The following is a 20,567-nucleotide window of genomic DNA, read 5'->3' as shown; positions in this document are numbered from 1 at the left end:
CTGTGGTGCTGAGGGACATGGTTAGATGTGGTAGGGATGGGTTAAAGGTTGGACTTGGTGATCTTAGAGGTCTTTTATAACCTTAATTATCCTACGATTCTATTCCCCATTCATGTATATCCATGAATATCACATATACACACATTTATACACCAAAGCATAGTGGATGGGTCCTTCCTCCCCTCTTCTCCCTCTTTTACAGTTGATTTTTGTCCCTTCACACCACCTCTTCTTGCAGACCTATGAGTGGATGTGTCTGCTTCAAATGGGGCACTAAGATCAAAGTTTTACACCTGCTCTGAGTGAAACGTGGTCCCAACATCTTCTCGCAGCAAATTTGTATTTCATATGGTATTCCAAGTAGGGAGAAAGTAATATCATTAAACGAGGAGGAATCACTTGTGCTTCTTGAAGCTTGGGTTGCAGAATAATCCAAGAAAATATCTGTAAGAATAAAGGGAATAAAATATAGAAAAAATAATAAAGGCAAATGGAAAAAAAAAAAAAATCCTAAAACCTATCCCTTTCCTGGCATATCCAATGTACACACTACTGTCATTTTTGTTAAAAAAACAACTCTTTTTTTGTAAATAGATGAGCATATGCATCACTGTCTGGAAATCAGTCGGAAAGCACTATATGGTCCCTCCAAGTGATTTTTTTTTCCTGACCTCCCATCTGGTTCTTTAAGTAAAACAGACAGAAGTTTCTTTTCTGTTTGCAAGTGAAGTCACAGTTCCCTGCAGACTCACATGTCTGACAGTGATTTCTGGGAATGTCCCTTTTTTACAAAGTGTGCCTTTTTGTCCATGGAAACAAGACAGAAATTTTGCTTTAAAAAGGATGATAAATCCCAGTTCTCATATGAAAAGGTGAGTAAAAAAGCTAAGGGTGCAATGGAAGCAAATTTTTTTCAATATCTTCATGCCCTCCATCTTTATGTCATGAAGGAACTAGGAACTTTGTTCCTAATAGCAAATTTTTAGACATTTCTTTTGGCTGAGCAGCTCTTGATAAGGATCATAACGATCTTGGTCTTTGTCATCAGGAATTTAATTCTTTTGTTGGTTTAGTTTCTCATGGGGGAGGCTTATGTCTTTACCAAGTTGCAGGATCCCTCTGCATTTATATATATACTACCTTTTTGTGGATCTAAGTGACCCCTTTGAGGTGGCATGATGGAACGTGGAGAGATCCTGAGGCTATTGTCCATTTATTTTTCTCATGAATACATTAAGTATTTTTTTATGTTAAGCATTTTTATGTCACAAGATTAAATAATCCTCTAAAACAACCAACTTTAAACGTACAAAAAAATCTGAAGTTGTGTAAGGCAAAGGACACAGGAACGTATTTCTCACTTGTTTTATAATCCATGTGGAATAATGTATTAATACTTGGGGTAGTGTGAAGATCTCTGGTTCAGCAGATTTTGGTCACAAGATCTTGAATTTCAATTAGGATGTTACACTTCCACAAACGTCAGGTCTGAGACATTCAGAATATTAATATCCACTTCCCAAATATCCTATTGAAAAAACCCACCACATTCATCATAATAAAAATGAGAAATGCAGGAAAACGAAAAAAAAAAGAAATCTGCAAGTGAATGCTAGTTTTGTGTGTAATTGATTCCTCTTTTATGATGTGGCCATTATCTAGGAACGGTAACTGCAGGCTTGACATTATTAGTGCAAATAATCAGGGTTCAATAAAATCTTTCAGTTAACCCAGGTCTTTCCCTCGTAGGTCCTGACTGTGAGTAACCAGGCTGGATGCTCAGTTCTATCTGTTGCATCCTGCACATTGGGAATCTTACAGCACTGTAGTTGTAGGAGTGATTTAGATTTAATAACATTTCCATTTGTGTTTGTTATGACCTGAATAGTGGGGCCAGATGTGTGTATTCCCAAATTAAACTGAGTATCACTCCTATATGCCTTCCCTGGGCCTGTTGTTTGCAAACAAAATCTCTTGGAAACAGTGGACTTTGTTCCCTTTCTTACTTGCATTCCTCCTTTCTGGACCAGTTAGTGTTAACACATGTGATGAAGGAAGGGGGTTTGTGAGCTAACACACCATATCCATGCATACCCCGTGCACTGGGCAGATGTTCCCAAAGATAAACCCAGTTTAAAATATAAGCAAGTTCTCCCTCTGTGATGGAAATGAGAATAATCTCAAATACAATGATTTTTTTATATATTAGCAGTTTCTTTTCATATCATTATCAAACTAGAAATGTTTGCACCCATGAGTCCCTAGTCTTGCATGTCACAACAGGAAGGCCCTGGAGTACCCTGGAGTGGGAACCTGTCACTTCAGCTGGAGTTGCCCAGGTGCTAAAATGAGGTAGGAGATACTGTTGGCAGCATATGTATATATATATGTATAATTATATAAATCAAACAAGACAGGACAGCACAGAAAAAAAACTGATATGGCAATTAAGGCATGGTATAAAAATGATAATTTAAAGGAAGATATGATATTTTAAAAGGATTTACTTAATTTATCCTAAAGAATTCTTCAAGGACCACAATCAAATATGTTATATGTTTATCACGGAGATTTGGGCGCTTTTTTTTTTTTTTTTTTTTTTTTTTTTTTTTGAGGAGGAGGTGAGGCTGTTGCTAAAAGACAAGTCCTAATACCTTTGCTTTACTTTAAGCAGACCCCTTTGTGCGGAGGAACAATGATCTGTACACCTAGAATTTAAAAATTAACAGGCTTGATGACAGTGAAAATGCACTTTCTTACTGGCTGATGCATTTTTAGGTTTGTGGAGGGTAAAGAGATGCATTTATTAAACTGTGTTTCTATAACTTTAGTTTTCACTACTTTTTTTTTTTTAGCATAAAAATTATTTATGGTTGGTTGTCCTGGTTAGAATGGCTGGGACCAATTCATCCCTGGATGGGTGTAACCCAAAACTGTGTATTCTATAGCCTCCATGCCATTTCCCAAAAACTGCTGTCAGTAGAGGCCTGCAAGGTGGGAAGATGTTCCTGTATCCTTATATGGAATTCCCCGCTCTGATAAGAGGGACTGAGCATCCACATGCCCTTTTATGGAATTCCCTACTCTGAGGGAGGGACTGAGCACTCCCGCCTGAACTGGAGAGTATATAACTGGGAGTTTCAGAGCCTTGGGGCTCTCTCTCGTGGGACCCAGAGGAAGACAGCAGACCACCGCTGCTCCCAACCAGGCTGAGACCACCACCCTCGACTGGACTGCAATCACCACTTCTGACCAGACTGCAGCAGCTCTCCCACCAGCAGGTTTTATCCCCTCTCCCTTTGCTTTGGACTCGGGGGGTGGGCCAAGGTACACCACTTTTGTTCATACCCCAGGGTGCTGGGTTTGTACATTTGGGTTTTGTGGGTTAAAACCGATTGTCTGTCTGTATACTTGTACTTATTGCATTATTTTAATAAATTGTTATTCTGACTTATAAATCTCTCTTTTGAATTGAGTTCATTTTGCCTTGCTGGTTAACTTTTAAACCAGCACATTGGTAGATTATTATTTCAACACTCTATAAGGTAGACGTCCAGTGACATCTTTACAAATGTATCTGCAGTGTATTAACAAGGAAAAAATAATTTTATTCAGAAGATCCCACAACTAATGTGTGGAAGTCATCAGGAAAGAAGGGCATAGAATAATTAATTAGTCAATTGGGCACATTGTTCTTTGCCATTTGCAGGGCTTAGTTCATTGCAAGCTGCAGACTGTGGAAGAAATTTCGAAAAATGTTTTGAATTTCGAATTTTCATATGATTTTAAAAATTGAAAGTGGCAGTGAAGTCTGTACATCTTCTTCTGTTCTGTGTAGCCCTGACTTTGGTGAAGTGTCTCAACTGGTCATCTTATATCAACTTTCACATAAGGTACATTTCATGCTCTGAGCAGCAGAATTTGGGCCATGGTGAAAACTGATGTAATTCACATTTTTCTTGTCATCTGACAGTTTGGCCTATTGCTTTCCCAAAACTTTTGAAAGAGAAAAATAAGGATTGGGGTTTTTTTTGTTGCTGTTGTATCTTAGTTACAAAAATCAGGGTTTCAGCCAGGGCACAGCATGGATTGAATTGAGTGGCATTAGTTTCTGTACCAAAAAGCTGAAAATAAAGACATTGAGGGCTGAAGAGGGGGAGACTTAGTGATTCTTTCCCTCCAGGCAACAAAAGTCTCTAACCAAAATGAAACCAGCTAATTGGAATCCTCTCTTTGGAGATTGATTGATTCCCAGATAGTGTAATGAACTGCTAAAGCTTCCCAGGCTAGAATCAATTCTTGTTAAAATCTTACTGTTCCTTAACCAGAGAAAAAAGAGAAATTAAAGAACAGTTAAACCCATAAATTTTAGCAATTCATATCCTGAAATGTATTACTGCTCAGAATCAGAAATATTTTAACTGCCATTTGTCTTGAAGACCAGCAAAAATATTATGTTTTTGCTGTCACATGTATTCAGAGTCTGCACTTTATTCAGTAATTTTTTGTTCTGGAGTTTGTAACTTCATACTGAAAAAAACCCCAAACCAAAACTTTCGTTGATTTGTATTATGATATTAATTTTACTAATGTTTAAATATTCCCTTTCTCTTTCACTCATATTATAATAATATGGAAATAATACAAAGGAAAATGAAATTACCAGTTGCACCGCAAATAAAATAATGTAAAATAAAAATATCAGCTGTTTTGATGTTCAGCCTGTTCTGGTTGAATGAGGTTTTGGGAGGACTGATGCCACAAAATACAGCTGAGAAAGGAAAAAACCACCAAACCCCACAACAACAGGACATAAGTTAAGGAAAGTTAACTTGAACATTTGTAGGAGAAAATTATTTGTGAAAGTTACAGTCCATGTAGCAGTGATAGGAATTATAAAGAGAGACTATATGTAGGAAAATTTTAAAAAGTGATTATTCTGTCATTTCCTCTTAAAAGTGGTGTAATAACTGTAAACCTTCAATAAGTGGAGGGCAAGGGCATCATTTGTTATGTGGATATTGGGTTTCTCTCACTGTCTGTCAGAGAAACCCCTATCTCATCATACTCCCAATTAATTAATTAAAGACCAGGAGACCACACTGATACATGAACCCACAAGACACCCACAAGAATGTGCTGTTGTGTACTTAGAGAAAAAAAAAATCCTTGATATATTTGTAGGGATTATTTCTTTTCAGACTTTAATTTTTGCATTCCTCTCTCTCCTCTTCACAAGAGAGGTGAAGCAGAGAGAGATGTATTTTCCCCAAATGCAAGGAATAGCTCCAGGATGCGGACTGTGATAGAGAATTCAATATTTTTGGCCTAATGAAACTCTCCTGGAAGTAGAAAGCTTATCCTTGTGGGGATGGCTTGCCCTGTGACGGCAACGGGAGAGATGGAGAGGGCTGGAAATTAAGGAATATCCTCATCCTTTCCCACTGAATGAAAAAACAGAAAATCAGAGACTGTTGCTCCACTTGCCCCCAGGTAACTCAGGATTATCCTGCCTAAAAAGTTCCCTTCTGAGCTACTGCATCCTGGGATCTGTCAAAAACTTGGGACCTTGCAGCCTCACTCCTTTTACTGCAATAACAATGTACATTGCAGTGAAACAGCCTTCTTGAGATGAAAAAAAGAAGATTGCAAATGCTGCCTGGATGGAAGACATGGATACTCCTACAAAAGAGGCCAGTCTTCTCCCTCCAGATGTGTGCCCTTCCTAAAATCCTTGTTTTTGCAATCAAGGTACAATACCAAGTGTGACAGATAAAAAGTTAGTGAAAAAGCAACAGTACAAAATCTCAAGTGACCAGAAAATAAGAGCTTTTATAGTTCAAGCCAGCATGAACTGCCTCACGTGATTTTGGGATTCACAGAAATAGAGCGCAGAATGGAGATGTGAAGCTTTGGGATGTGCCATGCTTCCTGATTCCCCAGTGTTCCAACAGACCATATATTACGCCTTTCCTGAGCTCAGTATTGGCATCCCAAGTCTACCAGAAGACAGAGATAAGAAGTGTGTTTTATTTGCACATTAATTTTTCCCAGTTCCTATTTTTCCACTCACAAAATTACACTGTCCTGTTCACAGCAATAGTGTACAATTGCCTGCATTACTACCTTGCCTCAATTACAAGCTCCTTATAATATGATGATTATAATTAAATTATATAGATAGTTATATATTATAAATGAATTGTAATATAATACATGCCCCATCCCTGGAAGTGTGCAAGGCCAAGTTGGATGAGGCTTGGAGCAACCTGGGATAGTGGAAGGTGTCCCTGCTCATGGCAGGGTGTGGAACTGGATGGGCTTTAAGGTCCATCCGAACCCAAACCATTCTGGGATTCAATGATTTTAGGATGTTAAAGGTTTTCAGCAACCATAGGCAGATGGTGTCAGAGCCAGGCCACAAAGGGTACCGCGAATATCCAAATCATGGATCAAATGCAAAGACTGCCTTCTTTATGTTCTGGCTACTTGTGCCAGTACCCTTATCCCATACCATGTGCTGCTCCAAGGAGGAGGCAGAAATGAATGATGATTACAACCTAAACTACTATGTAGCCTGCAAACTAACACTGCTTGTGTTTTTGCCAGTTCTTTGGTCTGCCCAGTACCGACTGGATCCCAACTCAGCTGAAAAGCAGTTGAGCTGGCTGCTAACAGTCCCCATGCTTCCAAGCACCCCTGACCACCCTCCATGTTTGTTACTGACTTTCCTGTGTGTTCCAGCTCCACGCTGTCTACTCTGATTTATTCCATATGCCTTAAGTTGATATATGTCATGGTGTGGAGGAAGTCAATAATCCCTCTCAAGTTTCTGCTGGATACTGCTTGAATCTATCTGTGTCTGTTCTTCATGCTGCCCCCAATAAAGTCTGAAATGGCCTGAAAAACCAGCTGTTTCTTTCTTTTCAGCTCTTGCTTTATCTTCTAATAGCATACTTTTCAGTATTATGTGTTATAAACCCACATTTGGGCTTGTATATAAGATGAAAAGCAACAAGAAACAATAAATTTTTTTTAGCTCAAGCTATGTTTGTTGTAGTGCAATTACCTCCCTGTGATCTCAGAGCAGGAACTGGCTGCTCTGCGCCACCCCAGATTCAGCCCTGGGACAGCAATGGGACAAGGATTTTGACATATCTACTATCTAAAAGGCCCTTCCTCTTTCTGGACTGCATGGCTTCATGGCTGTGCTGGTAGAAGAATAATCCTTTCTGTACTCCCTTGTTTGAAAAAGAAAAATCCCCACTCCCTACTTTACTGCAAATCTGACTTGACTGAGCTATTTTTAAAACTAGATTTTAAAAACAGTCCTGCCAATATATTAAGGTATTTTATACCCTGTTAAATGGACATAGAACAATGTACTTTTCTATGCTGGATACGACCTACAAGGAACGTTAATGTTTCCTTAGGTTTGAATGTCATGAAATAGTTTGTAAAAGAAACTTTTCCCTTTTTTATCTTCCCTGCCCCCCCCCCCCCAAGAGAGAAGGCCTATGGCTCTTGCATTAAAAAAAAACACAAACTCATCAAACTTGTAGGCCTGCACTCCTCTATTTGCATCCTCATTTATTCAGGGTATGTGGCCAGACTGACAAATGGCAAGGGCAAAATGCAAGAAGCAGTGCTTTCTTGGGGGCTGTGAGTGTGGAATGAATCAAGGGCCTTATTAAGACAAACACTCTCTATTCTGATTGTCAGAGCCATAACTCTGACTTTCTATTTTCCAACAATCACCTCACTGAAACCTATAGTAAACTTGGCTTTCTTGCAGTTGGTTTCTGAATCTACCTAGACAGTTAATACAGATTGTAATATTATCTAGGAATATCTGATATTTCAGTTTCCTCTGGGTTATTTTGTCTCTTCTACTTATACATTCTCTTCCCTTTTTGACAATGAATTCTAGACTATTGAAATATATTATCATCATACTTTCTTAAAGCTTTTCTCTTCAAATCCTTAAGAAATGTGTCAGCAATAAAGATGAGAACCAAAGTAATCAGTTTGTGGGAAAGGCCTTTCAATCTAATATTGACTTTCAGGTGGTCACAATATGGTGGTCCATATTACATCTACTTCAAATGCAGTGCACATGCAGCAGCAATGAATGAAGCACTGTTTTAAATAGATTCATGAAAAGCAAATGACTTTGGGGAAAAGCAAGAAACCCCTCAATAAATTACCATGTATCATAAGAAATAAATCCAGATAAAATCTTCCTGCTATGGTTGTTACTGTCTTTGAGTATATATATATTTTTTTTAAATTTCAATAAATCATGAATGATCAGTATATAATAATTTAGGTCAAACAAATGAAGAATATGAACCACAGACTGATGCATAATAGTGAGTCTGGAATTATTTATCAACCCTGATCAATTTACTGATCCTGGAATTGGTCTCTACTTTTTAGATTTCTTTTCAGTTTATGTGGAAAACTGAACAAAACCCAAATGCAACTGCATCACACCTGAACCTGCTGTTGTAGGTTGTTGAAGTGGATGAGGTGCTTGGTCTGTTGCCACACTGTAGCAAGTTCCACTCACAAAAAAAAATGGAAAATTTTGGAACTGGTGATCCTCTCCACTGCAAATTAGCGATGACTTAAGACCCTTTTAGTTTCTTATTTTTCTAATTTTGTAAGTTTTATAAGAAGTAGAAGTAGATTGTAGAAGCAGCAGCCCTTGTTTCCTCACCCTTTAGCACTCTTTAGTTTACACATTCCTCAACCCGCTTACCCCATTTCATGCTCCCCATATCAATCCTACCCCGAATTCAGTAGAATTGTTTAGTCTCCTGTCAAGGCAAGGCCTATGCTGTATAGAGAACACTCATATCTTGGCCTGAACAACAGAACAGAGTCAAGAACTGGGTGACTGTGTACCCTTTGTGCTCTGAGGATGGTGAAGATGATGAAGAAAAGCTCCCAGACCCAATTCCCAGGGGGTGGGCCAGGGGGTGGATCAGGGCAAAAGTAATGGGGTGGAAACACTTGGGATTGGATAGATAGTATTATAAAATGTAACACCTCAGGCACAGCTGGCACATGTCCTGTAACATCTATGCCTTGGCACAAATTAAACCCTTTCCTTATCTCACCCTCAATTAACTGCTCCTGAGTTTTTTTCCTTAGTACCAGCTGAGCATCATTAGGAATACTATAAATACTATAAAAATTTATAATAATAAATGAAAAATGGCCATACTGGGTCAGATAAAAAGTCCTCAGCTTTAGACCCCTGACTCTGAGTTCAGCCAGTAAGTGAAGAGAGATTTTAAAAAAGCATGTGAGACTTGTGCAGGTACTTAGTAACCTAATGACGGGCTCTCCTTGATTCTCTGTTCCTTTTCTAGCAATTCCTGCCATTCCAAGTTATGCCAAATATTGAACTGATACCCTGTAAAAGCATCACCAACAATTCCACAACCATTTGTTTTGCTGCTGTTTGTAGTGTACATCTTTTTATAGTCATTCAAACTGAATTTCTCTGCTTTTTTATCACCTCATTTCTCAGTATCCAAAGAGTCACTCATGGCTCCTCTGAGGTAAGTTTTGATCAGTTTGACTACTTTAGTATCAGCTGATAATCGCTCTATTCATTACTTTCCCTTTCTTCATATTAATTATGAATATTGGCAAAAAATGCATTAAAAATTTTATGTAATGTGTATGTATTAATCAACATTAATAATTTAATCTTTTACTCTATAAATAATTAATATCTATCAAAAGGAGAACCACAGAGGGAAATGTTTGAATTCACTATGAGAAACACGAGCACTCTTTGAGAATGTTTTCCTGAAAAATCTATCTAAAATGTAGTGCTTTTTTGTATGCATTATTCAGAGCAGGGAAATCTTTATCCAAGTGTTATGCACCATTTTGAGGAATACTGAGGTGGCAGTTAGAAAATGGTGTTTTCATAGGATTTTACAACTATGGCTCTTTGTGAATCATCTATTTCACAAATATACACACATATCAGTGTCTGTGATACCTGATGCATCAGAGCGGTCCTTGAGAGGCTGTAGCTTGGAGAGGGAATTGTGTCCCTGAATTTTTACCTGGTTGGCTGCAGGCAACCCCTGGAAGCCTACAGTTTAATTCTGAAGGATCAATAAAACCTGATGTAAACTGCAAGAGGCTTCCTCTCCTCATCTTCTGAAATCAGCTTTTTTTATCTAGGCCTGGAGCTGGTGAGGAAAAGGGATGGTGAAAAGGAATAATCAATCCTCCCATCCACCAGGATTCCTTCTGCTCCTGAAAGTAGAAATGCAAATGTTGTCATTTTTACTCCTACTGTTGCTTACAATAAGCAGTGATGGGATATCCTCTCCACAAAACAAGGGAAGAACAATCTCATGTATTTGTCTCAGTTATACTTGTTGTTACTTATTATTAAATAAAAATTTAAATTAAATTTTTATTAATTATTAATTATAATTAAATAAAATACTTATTATTAAATAATAATAACAACAAAAACTATTATTTAAAAAAATAATAATGATAATGATACCAATAATGATGATAATGACAACACACAAAATAATAATGATAGTAATCATCATCATCATCATCATCATCATCATCATCATCTACTACTACTACTACTACTACTACTACTACTACTACTACTACTACTACTACTACTACTACTACTACTATTTTATGAACATCTAGTTTATTTTAATACTGCTATCCCTACTCTGAGACAGGAAACTCCAAAGCAGGTCAATGCAGCGTATGGAAACACACAGAAATGGGTAAGGCAGACCAGGAGATAAGATTTAGTGCATCAAGATCATCATCATTTTACAAATAAATCAGAAGGCACTGTTTAGATTTTTTGACATTTTGAGTTATATAGGCTAGAAAAATTGAGGTTGTTGCAGTCTTTTGCTCATGTACTTGTGCACAGGGAGCTGAAGCTCTGCAAAATGACACTAATTAGCTGAAGGCTGTTAAGGAGAAAGAGGTTCCCATCCACCAGAGTACAGCATCCTGAGCGCTGCCAAGACGCAGCACACTCCTGGTAAGCAGCACTGATGAGTTTCATCAGTTTAGGGTATCTGTGTTTTTTATGTTTTGTGAAACGAATGAATAGCATTTAAACTGCACTTTAACAGAACAACATGCCACTGTTCTTCCAGTTTGCTTTACAGGAAAAAAATTGCTGAGATACTTTCCAGCAGGAATTTTTGTTTGTTTTCTGTGGGTTACATCCCAGTTTCTTGGATGGTGCTTCTTATCACTGCTTTAGAAGTTTAATGAATGATGTTGGTCACTTTACTGTTAGTGATGGACAGCAGTGGTTTGGGTTAGCTTGGACAAGCACTGATAAGTCTGGACTTCCTGAACTCCAGGAGGCTCCTTTGACCACCTCTTAAACATTCCAGTTTATTGCAAGTTTCTAGAAAGGACCTCTCAAAGTCTGTTTGTTTTTATACTCTTTGCCTCACTGACCACAACTTGTTTTCATCCTATGGCAGATAAATTTAGGTTTCAGTGATGGGGCACTGGTGCATTGATATCTAGTTCTAAAACAGCTATTTTTCTGTTGTTTTTTTTTTAGCATCCCTTATGCATGCTTTAGAACTTTTAGCAAGTTAAATCCCTTTTTCCTCAGAGTTGTGTGGACACTTTTACTACTTTTTCAACTAAGTTCATGTGACTTAGAGAAGGAGGCTGTTCTTTCTGATTTGATCTTTCTGACTGAAAAATCACTAAACCTAAAGACCATCTTAATGGCTTCATTTCAGAGTCTACCTAAACTAAAGGAACGTGAGATGCCAATTTTCTGAGGATGCAAAATTTCGACTTATTATGTACTTGACAGATTTCCATCCTTCCTGGTTTCAGGAAGAGATTTCTTGTGAATGTCAGAAATTTAACTCATACCATTTCTTCATTTGGAAAGCATAACACACTGTAACTATTAATAATTACCAGTCAGATTTCTGACTATATTTTTATCATTGGAATGTTGGACCTGGAAACAGCCACAGAGGCACACATGCATACACACTGGGCTCCCAAAGAAAACATTTTCAGAAGAAAGCAGTAAGCATAAAATTTGAAGTGCTAATTCATTGAGTTTAGATGATGAAGTGAATAACAGCCTTCTACTGAATAATGCAGTTTGTAGAGTATTGAATTTTTTACCAGTGTTAAAATATTCCTGTCCCCATAGTGCAGAATTTAAAAGTCTAAACCAAATAAATCAGCTAATATCTCATCAAAATTAACTGTATTTCCTCTGCTTTCCCACTTGGCTGCACTTGTTTGCTAAATCCTTTAGCAGTAGAAAGTTGTGGACATTTGAAATATACATTTCATCCAGGCTAAATATTCCTCTCTAAAAGCAAAAGAAAACAAAACAAATAATTTTTTGAAATAACTCCAGGAAAATAAAACCCCTATAAAAATATTTCTGTTGTCAGTCATGGATTAATATTTAACTAACGACCAAAATAATTTTTGTTTTCTGAAACAAGAAGGTACCATTTTCACTACAGATTTTTCCCTGTAATATGTTCTTCCTTTTCTTTTGCAAAAAAAATATTGACATTTATTGGTGCTTAATAAGGCACAGGGTGGATGCACTGATTTATTCAGTGTTGCCCTTTGAGAGATAGACTTTCAAATCACCGGGCAAAAGGAAAACAAAGAAAACATAAATTCTCTGTTTCAGCAGAGTGCAAGGATTTTGCAAACCACCCAAATGCAATTTTAGATTTTCAGGTAACCTAAGAAACAAGTAGACCTGAGTGACGCTTCTCCTGTCAACAATCTACTGCCTCCCTTCTCACTGCAGAAATTCCATTATTTAGTCTTATAGGTGAGTATACTTATTTGAGGCAGCTCCAGAGCAGCTGGAGCTTATTGATGCTGCGTGTTTTGGTACAGAGGAGACTCTCCAGCCCCAGGACAAGACTCCCAGTGCCACACTTCTCAACTGCACATCAAGGGTCTTGGCTCTCCCAGCACCTCACTGCAGCTACTGGTGGCACTCCTGCAAATAATTTACGTCTTAAAAGAGGTCACCTCAAACTGCCATAAAAACACAGGAAGAGAAACAGAGAACCCCTAAGATGCTCTGTGAGCCCATGTTCCTCACCACTGCAGTCTCCCAGGATATTGTATCCCATTTTTGTGAACTTGCTGGGGAGAACAACCAATTAGGCATAGACTGGGTTGGGTTTATTAGTCACGGGTTTACACAAAACTTCTGGGGAGGCAGCTGCTTGCTGGTTTTGGGTGCTCTCCTCTGATTCTTTTCTGTGGGAAAAGCTTGAGACAGGGCAGGCTCTCATCCTCTTGTTTTTCTGGGATCACTTTAATTGCAAGTACTCCCGAGTTCAGAAGCAGATACTTGGAACAGGAAATTGTAGCTTGACTGGCAGAGCCATGGCCACATTCTGGCACCTTGTCTGTACATGTGTGCTGGAGAAATGCATACCTTTGAAGATGAACTCCATGTGGTATTTCAGAATGTTTATACATGAAAAAATTGGTTTCAACACCAGCTTTGGTACCTCTCAAATAAATGAGACAAGAAAGTAAAACACTACTGTTTCACAAGCTGACTAATCTGATCCTGATTCCGGGCTCTGCAATGTATTTATAATACTTCACAGCATGTGGTGTCTAGAGGAAATGCTACCTTCTTTCAGCAGTCTGGGAAATGTGTTGTGAGACAGTCTAATGACAGGAATGATTCAAGGGGTTTCTCTGGTTTGCTCTGGCACAGGAGTAATATGGACATAAGTACTTTTAAATAGTGTTTTCAATACTTTCCATGAGGTACTGGCGGTCCTTACACGGTTTACTTCAAAGCAGAACAGATATCTCTGTCCTCTCTTACACATCTGAAGGCACCACACCTTCGAGTCAAACATTGTCTCCATCACTGTGTGCTCCATGTATCAGAGTTACATGGAAGAATTTATCTTTCTAATTAAAAGGAACTACTGGAATTGTAAAGGTTTCGAACAAATCTTGTGCTTGTGTCTAAATAAGTGCAATCTTTCTGTTTATTGATCCTTTCTGTGCTGGCTGCTGTGGGCAGTGGCTATACCAGCACACGAGAAAAACCATCAAGCACAGCTGGATTAAAAGTTATTGTCATCTGACTGCTGAACCCACATAAAGGTATTTTGGTTGGTGGCTCCCAACAGCTGGCCCCACCACAATCAGGGTTGATTAGCACTGCTGGTGGTGCATTGTCTATTTTTATGCCCCTTGTTTCCTAACTGGAATGCCTGAAAGGTGTCAGCATGTTGTTCTGGCCTGTCACCACCTCTCAAATGTGAGGCTCGGCTCTGATAAGGTGAGGTGTTGATGGATCGTAAGCTGAGGCCAGTCCTATATGACTTGAGATGCCTGAGATCACTGCTGGGAAAAGCAGAGAGAGATGAGCCAATCACAGGGCACTTGGGATAGGAAAAGTAAATAAAGGGCCATTTATGAGAAATATTTTAAGCCTGCTGATTTCTTGGTGACCTGCGGCAGACTTCCGTTTGGTGACACATTTGGAATGTTCCAAGACACATTCTGTTTCAGTATCTTTGGCTCTCCTTACAGGCCCATTGATCTCACGTGTAAAGCACTGGTTTATTAACTCACACACTTTACATTTTCACCAGAACTGATATAAAATGAGAATGAGCTCCTGTGGAGTTGAGCTCTTCTGTGGAGACACAGCACCAGCCAGGACAGGCAGATATGCTGTACTTTTTGGAAGCACATGGGACACCAGGGAGAACAGACTTGGAATGATGTCTGCTCCTGTGTTCTTTAAAAACAGAGCAACACTTCGTGTCCTTCTTTCAGAGTTACAACCAAAGCTGAATTAATTTGTGAGCGAAGAAGTAGATGAATCCAACATTGTCCCTTTTTAGTTAAATGACCTTCAGGATGTGTCTTGGGAGTTTCTCATGCTGAGTCTCAAATTAGATGTTGCAGTACAGTAGCCATGGAACACTACTACTAAAAAAGACTGAAGAGAAAAAAGTCTCCTGGTTGCTGAATCTGATGTACTGGTGTCACAAGTGCTGTGTTGTATCATGCTTTGCATAAGCTCAGATATATATCCCTTCAATATTCCCATCCTAAATTCCTCCCAGAACTCATTCCTCTGAAGAAAGATGTTTCCAACTCACTATATGTTTTAGACAAACTTCCACAGAGAAAAACAGGTAGACTTTGTTTAAATTAGGTATAAAATACTTTAAATTAATTCTATAGCTTAAGAAGTACAAAAGTAGGAAGTGCTTAGATTGGTATCTAATAATAATTAGCACATACTAAAAAAGTAAAAACCCAGTAAAATAAGGAAATTTTATAAATCAGAAAGATATCCTGAAACTCAGATACTAAATCTTTGTCAAAAATCATTACTAAGACTGTAACAGCAACATATGGATTATATTTTCTTTTTCTTAAAAGGATAAGCCCTCCTCTTCATTAAATAATTATGAAGGATATTACTGTAGTATCGATAAGGGTCTTTCTTTAAATCAATGGATAACTCAATATGCAATCTCCATCAGTTTTTGTGTTTATGCATTGCTTTGCTGAGATGTCGGGGAAAAGTGCCTGCTATTATTCCTGAACATCAGTTATTAAACAAACTGCATGGATTTTTCTTTGTATGAAGATAAAGTTCACTTATTGAATTGGAAATATTGCTTTGAGACTCAGAAGAGTTAATGTACCAAAAAAAAAATTGGTTGCTGAGACACAGAATGTACTACTTTTTCCCTTTCCCGTGTGTTCTCTTATTTTTTAATAAAGCAAACAAATCCATCAAAACTCAGAGATAATAAATCTGCAGAGAACAAATTAAGTGAAAGACACTGACCATTTCTGCTTCCCCCCATCTTCCTTGGCCAGCAATATAACATGTGGTAGATCCTTTATCACCACAGTTAATTGTTTATACTACGAAGTCAGCCTTCCTTGCTGGCATGGATAATCTTGCCAAATGGAGTTATTAGCTCTGGTCTCCAGCCAGAGTTTACTCCCAGACTTCATTATTTAACCATTTCTTTGTGCAGAGCTAGGTTGTCATTAAGGCTGGCATGAGTCACTGTGCTACTTTTGTGCACATATTCACCAAGGCTGTGGGAACAAAATGAGGGATCTTGCACACACACACACAGAGATATTGACATAAGAGGTCTCATTTCCTCTGCCAGTAAGTTAACAGAGTATGGAAAGAGGAGCTTGGAAAGCCATGTGTGAAGATCACAAAGGACTCAGAACTCGTTTTTAAGAAAAATGTGGATTTTGCATTAGTATTCTTAATGGCTTGCAAGTACTTTCTGGGAAGGTCACTCTGCTTACTGGAAGCTTTCCTGTGAGGCTGGTCCCCATCGCCTGCACAGTGCGTGTGCATGCACACAGACAAAACAATTCCTTGAGTAAAGCAAGTTGCCTTTTGAAGAACACAGAGGTCTGCAGCCCACAGTCAAAACATGATCCTGTCCCGTGCTGATGCACTGCAGAAATCTCATAAAACCACAGTGTTGAGCCATGCTCTGCTTTGTGGTCCCCACAAAGGTTATGCAAGCGCTGGAGGGCACATGGCTTATCACAATATTAAGTAAGTGAAAGCTGCCATAATCTCAGAGGAATCCTTTACATATTTAAATTGACAGAAAGGATGAAAATTCTGATTGAAGGAACATATCAGTCACCAGATGAATTTTTTGAGCAAACAGTTCCTCATTTAGAACACAAAGAAAGACCTACCAGATGCATCATGGAAGTGGGTGTGCAAAGTACAGCAGCAGCATGATTTCCCCTTCCTTCCCAAAACTTCACTGGCATTTCAAAAAATCAAGGCACAAGGGTCTACCTGAACAACTGAAAGAGAAGAAAAGTGTTTTTCCCACTCCCTGTATCCTCAGGTTACCATCTTCTTTTTTATCTTCTCAATGTTCTTCTTTAAATAATACTCATAAGAGAAAATCTTCCATGGTTCAATGAAAGGTTTAGTGAAGGAAAGTCCTGTGAGCTGACAGCATGTCCCACAGCTACTGCTACTGGTGCTGAGCTCTTCTTGGGCTTCCAAAGCCTAATTGTGGTCTTCATGTTTCTGAAGAGTAATTTCAGTGACAAGAGGAAAATGACTTCTTTAAATTTATAATCCTGCATCTCAAGGAAATAAGGTGGCCATTTCAAGTATTTTCTTGTAGTGGAGTTTCTAAATATAAAAAGAACATTTTAGATTTTTTATAGAAACAAGAAGGAATTGTTGAGGAAGACAGACAGGGATGAACGCAATGATGGGAACCTGGAATTCCTGCCTTCTCCATTTGACTCTGATCTCTGGGGTCTTTAGTGCATGACTTGGTTCTTGTTCCTTGGTGCCCTTCCCTTTAAAATAGCAATTTTACATTTAATTAAAAGCCATGCAAAGTAAATCATCAGCTGATGAGGAACAATTCATTAGCAGATTCTTGGAAGATGGCCTTGTAATTATGTTGTAGGATAGTTGGTTTACTCAAGTAATATGTTTAAATAGCCACAAGAAAGGCTAATGTCATAATTTTGGCATTTTTCTTCCCAGGATTTTAAGGCTCTGGGTCCAAGAGCAGATGTGTGGTGATCTGAAGGCTGGTAAGGCAAGCACAAGGACTTGTACAAGCATCAAGGCTCCATGTCTGACAGAAGAATGAAGAAATATGTCAGTATTGCTGAATCCTCTTCTATGAATCACTTAAGCTACTGAGAACCGGAACAGCTGGAGGCCAAAGATTTCCTCAGACATCATTTGGGGTCATGCACAGTGGGGAAAAACTGACCCCATTTAAATCCGGTAAGTGCTCTGGGGCAAATATTTAAATTGTAAACAAGGGTTTTGACCACAAAATAAACATTTTAAAAACACATGATAACATATGACAGATTGTTCTCCTGCAGCAGAATGTGACATTGTAGTTGGGGCCCTTGGGACTGTGGAGCAACTCAACCTCAGGTTGTATGGGAAAGGTGAAGGAGGTGAAAGCTGAAACATGTCATTTTCAGAACTCTTGTGTAGGCAGCAAACTGAACTGTAAGTTTTCCAGTTCTCTGAACCACTGCTTGTCCTGGAAGAAATTGGCCCTGCCACAGTCTTGCTCCACAGCTAACTGCACTCTGCCACCCTTTCAATGAGCTATAAACGTTATGTTTTGCCTTTCCTCAAATTCCACAGAAGACTACCTCTGAGAGCCTATTTTAAAAAGATTCTTAAGACACCTCTTACCCTTGCCTCATCTATTCTTCTCATCTTGTAACACCTCTTCTCTTCCCTCGTCTCCTTCTTTGACTTCCTAACGCTGATCCTTCTCAGAAAGCACTCAATTTTCCTTAACTTTCCCTCTTTTCTTTCCATTCTTCCTACCACATCTCAAAAATTTTACACACTATATCTGCAGATGCAATATCCCAAATTGTTTGGGACCAGAGAGCAAAGGACCAAGAACAAAGAAAGAAATTTGACAAGTAACAAGACAGACACTGTATCTTGTCTTTGCAAGTCTTATTTAGGATCCTTGCTTGGATCCATCCCAGATACAGGCAGGAGCCTGAAGAAGGCTCCTCCAGCCCCACAAGTCTTTCTAGCAGATGGCAGCCAACAGTTGGTGGAGGAGAGGGTGATTTCCTCCTCCCTCCCTTGCCATTAATCTCTTCTGGAAGTTGTGGTTACAACTCGTTGCTGCTGCTATCTTTGGTGACCCCATGAAAAGCGACAGCTGTTTCTTCAATGAATTCAATTGAATGTTTCTTCAATCAAAGGAGACTGGGAATCTGTTCTCAATTGTGGACTGGAAGAGGCTGTGCTCAAGAGCTTCACCACTCCCATATTTTTTACTCCCTTTTAGAAGAATGAGGTATCAAATAACTTTCCATTTTAAACCATGAAGAAAATTACATATCCTCTACTTCAAGTGTATGACCTTGAAAATCATGAGGCAAGAGGCCTCAGGAACTGCTCTCGTGGCTGTCGAAATGTAATTACTCCTTGTGTGATGCCACGGTGCTGTCAGAGATTCAGAGCTGCTGTCTGTGGCACATAGCAGCACAGCACCCCAACACTTCTGCAGCCAAAGACCTTCAATTAAAAGCTGCCAGACCCCTAAATTCCAGTTTGGGTGAAGTTGGAGCATAGCCAGGCAAGCACATGCACACACTAAATAAGAGAAATTTGAATTGGAAATGCTTAGATTTTCAGATTTAGAAAAATCAGGGCCCTTTTTTTTTTTTGATGCTAGTTCTTCAGGACACCCCTGTTAGCTTCAGCTCAGCTCTGCAAGGCTGTGAGTGTTGGAAAATCATGGATGGAATCACAAAGTCCTGGAATGATTTGGTTTGGGAGGGAACTTAAAGCTCACCTCATTCTGACCTCCCTGACATGGGCAAAGACACCTTCCACTAGACTAGGCTGCTCAGATCTGAGCAATACTCTTCGGTCATAGAAATAATTGATTGTTACATATATCACCTTCTCTTATTTATCCATGCTAAAGGAATGGTTTACAGTTGTAGTTTTATTGTTTGGGGGTTTTTTTGCAGGTTGTCTCATAGGTTGTATTGCCTGAGCCCAGGAAGAACACTAAAGCATATTATCCCTTCATTGAAAACAGGAGAAACAGCTCTGTTTGAAGAATATGACACATATGGCTGTGATGCTACCACAGTTCACTACATTAACTTTTTGAGTAAGATCTTTTAATTATTGTATTCTATTCAACTGAAATATCACATTCAGCAATGTCACAACGTAATAACTACCAAAGCAATAAAATGCATCTGTAAAACTCTTCAGGGCCTGATCCTTGAGCTCTTTAATGTGCAGTGACACTTTCTGTCCTTACAGATGGTTCCAATACTCTTCAAAAACATCACAGTTGGTTGGGGTTTTTTTCTCTAACGAGTTGAAATTTTCCTCTTATGCTGAGGAAGTCAAAGCTATAACCCAAAACTTGTTTAGGCAAGCCATAGAAAAATGAGGTTTGAATTACAGATGGAATAAACAGAACAAAACTAAAATGACAGACAATCTGTTTCAGTGGATTTCCCATGCTATTTGTTTATTTTTTTTCAAGTTACATGTGCTTGATGGTTTAAATATTCGTGGAAGTGGGGCACTTACAGCTGAGACCTAATTCAAATTTACTGTGTAATGCAGAAGGCTTGAGATCTATCTCTGTGGTTATGTTTGACAATGTATAACAGGTCATTTATGTAGTTAACTTCAGATCTGGGGTTAAATGGAATTGCTCATTTTGCTTTTTCATGTTGTCACTTGGAAGATGCTTCTCCTTGGCTTGGATTTCCCAAAAAAGTACAGAAGGATGTCGCAAACTCTTTTCATTCTCTTAGGTTATGCCATCATTTCCTTCCTAATCCAAGCATTAAATAAGGGCTAACTTGAATGAGGTGGAATTTTTATGTTTTTTTAATGCATTTTTTTATTCATTTTATATGTGACCGCGAGCCAACACCTGAGCTGCAGTTTTACCCTGGTGATGCTGAAACAGAAACTC

At 38.7% G+C, this 20,567-nt stretch overlaps 1 long non-coding RNA gene across 1 annotated transcript; it reads left to right on the top strand.

Moving 5' to 3' along the window:
- Nucleotides 1-780: 780 nt before the first annotated feature.
- On the top strand, nt 781-19,873 carry LOC113981793. The gene is made up of 3 exons (XR_003538533.1): nt 781-872; nt 17,606-17,854; nt 19,594-19,873. It is a non-coding gene; the product is annotated as an uncharacterized LOC113981793 (long non-coding RNA).
- Nucleotides 19,874-20,567: the final 694 nt, after the last annotated feature.

This window comes from Neopelma chrysocephalum, unplaced genomic scaffold (genome assembly GCF_003984885.1).
Source record: "Neopelma chrysocephalum unplaced genomic scaffold, ASM398488v2 Primary Assembly neopelma1_96773, whole genome shotgun sequence".
NCBI classification, from domain to species: Eukaryota; Metazoa; Chordata; class Aves; order Passeriformes; family Pipridae; genus Neopelma; species Neopelma chrysocephalum.
Note: the sequence above shows the minus strand (reverse complement) of the source record. Positions and strands in the feature narration are given on the sequence as shown.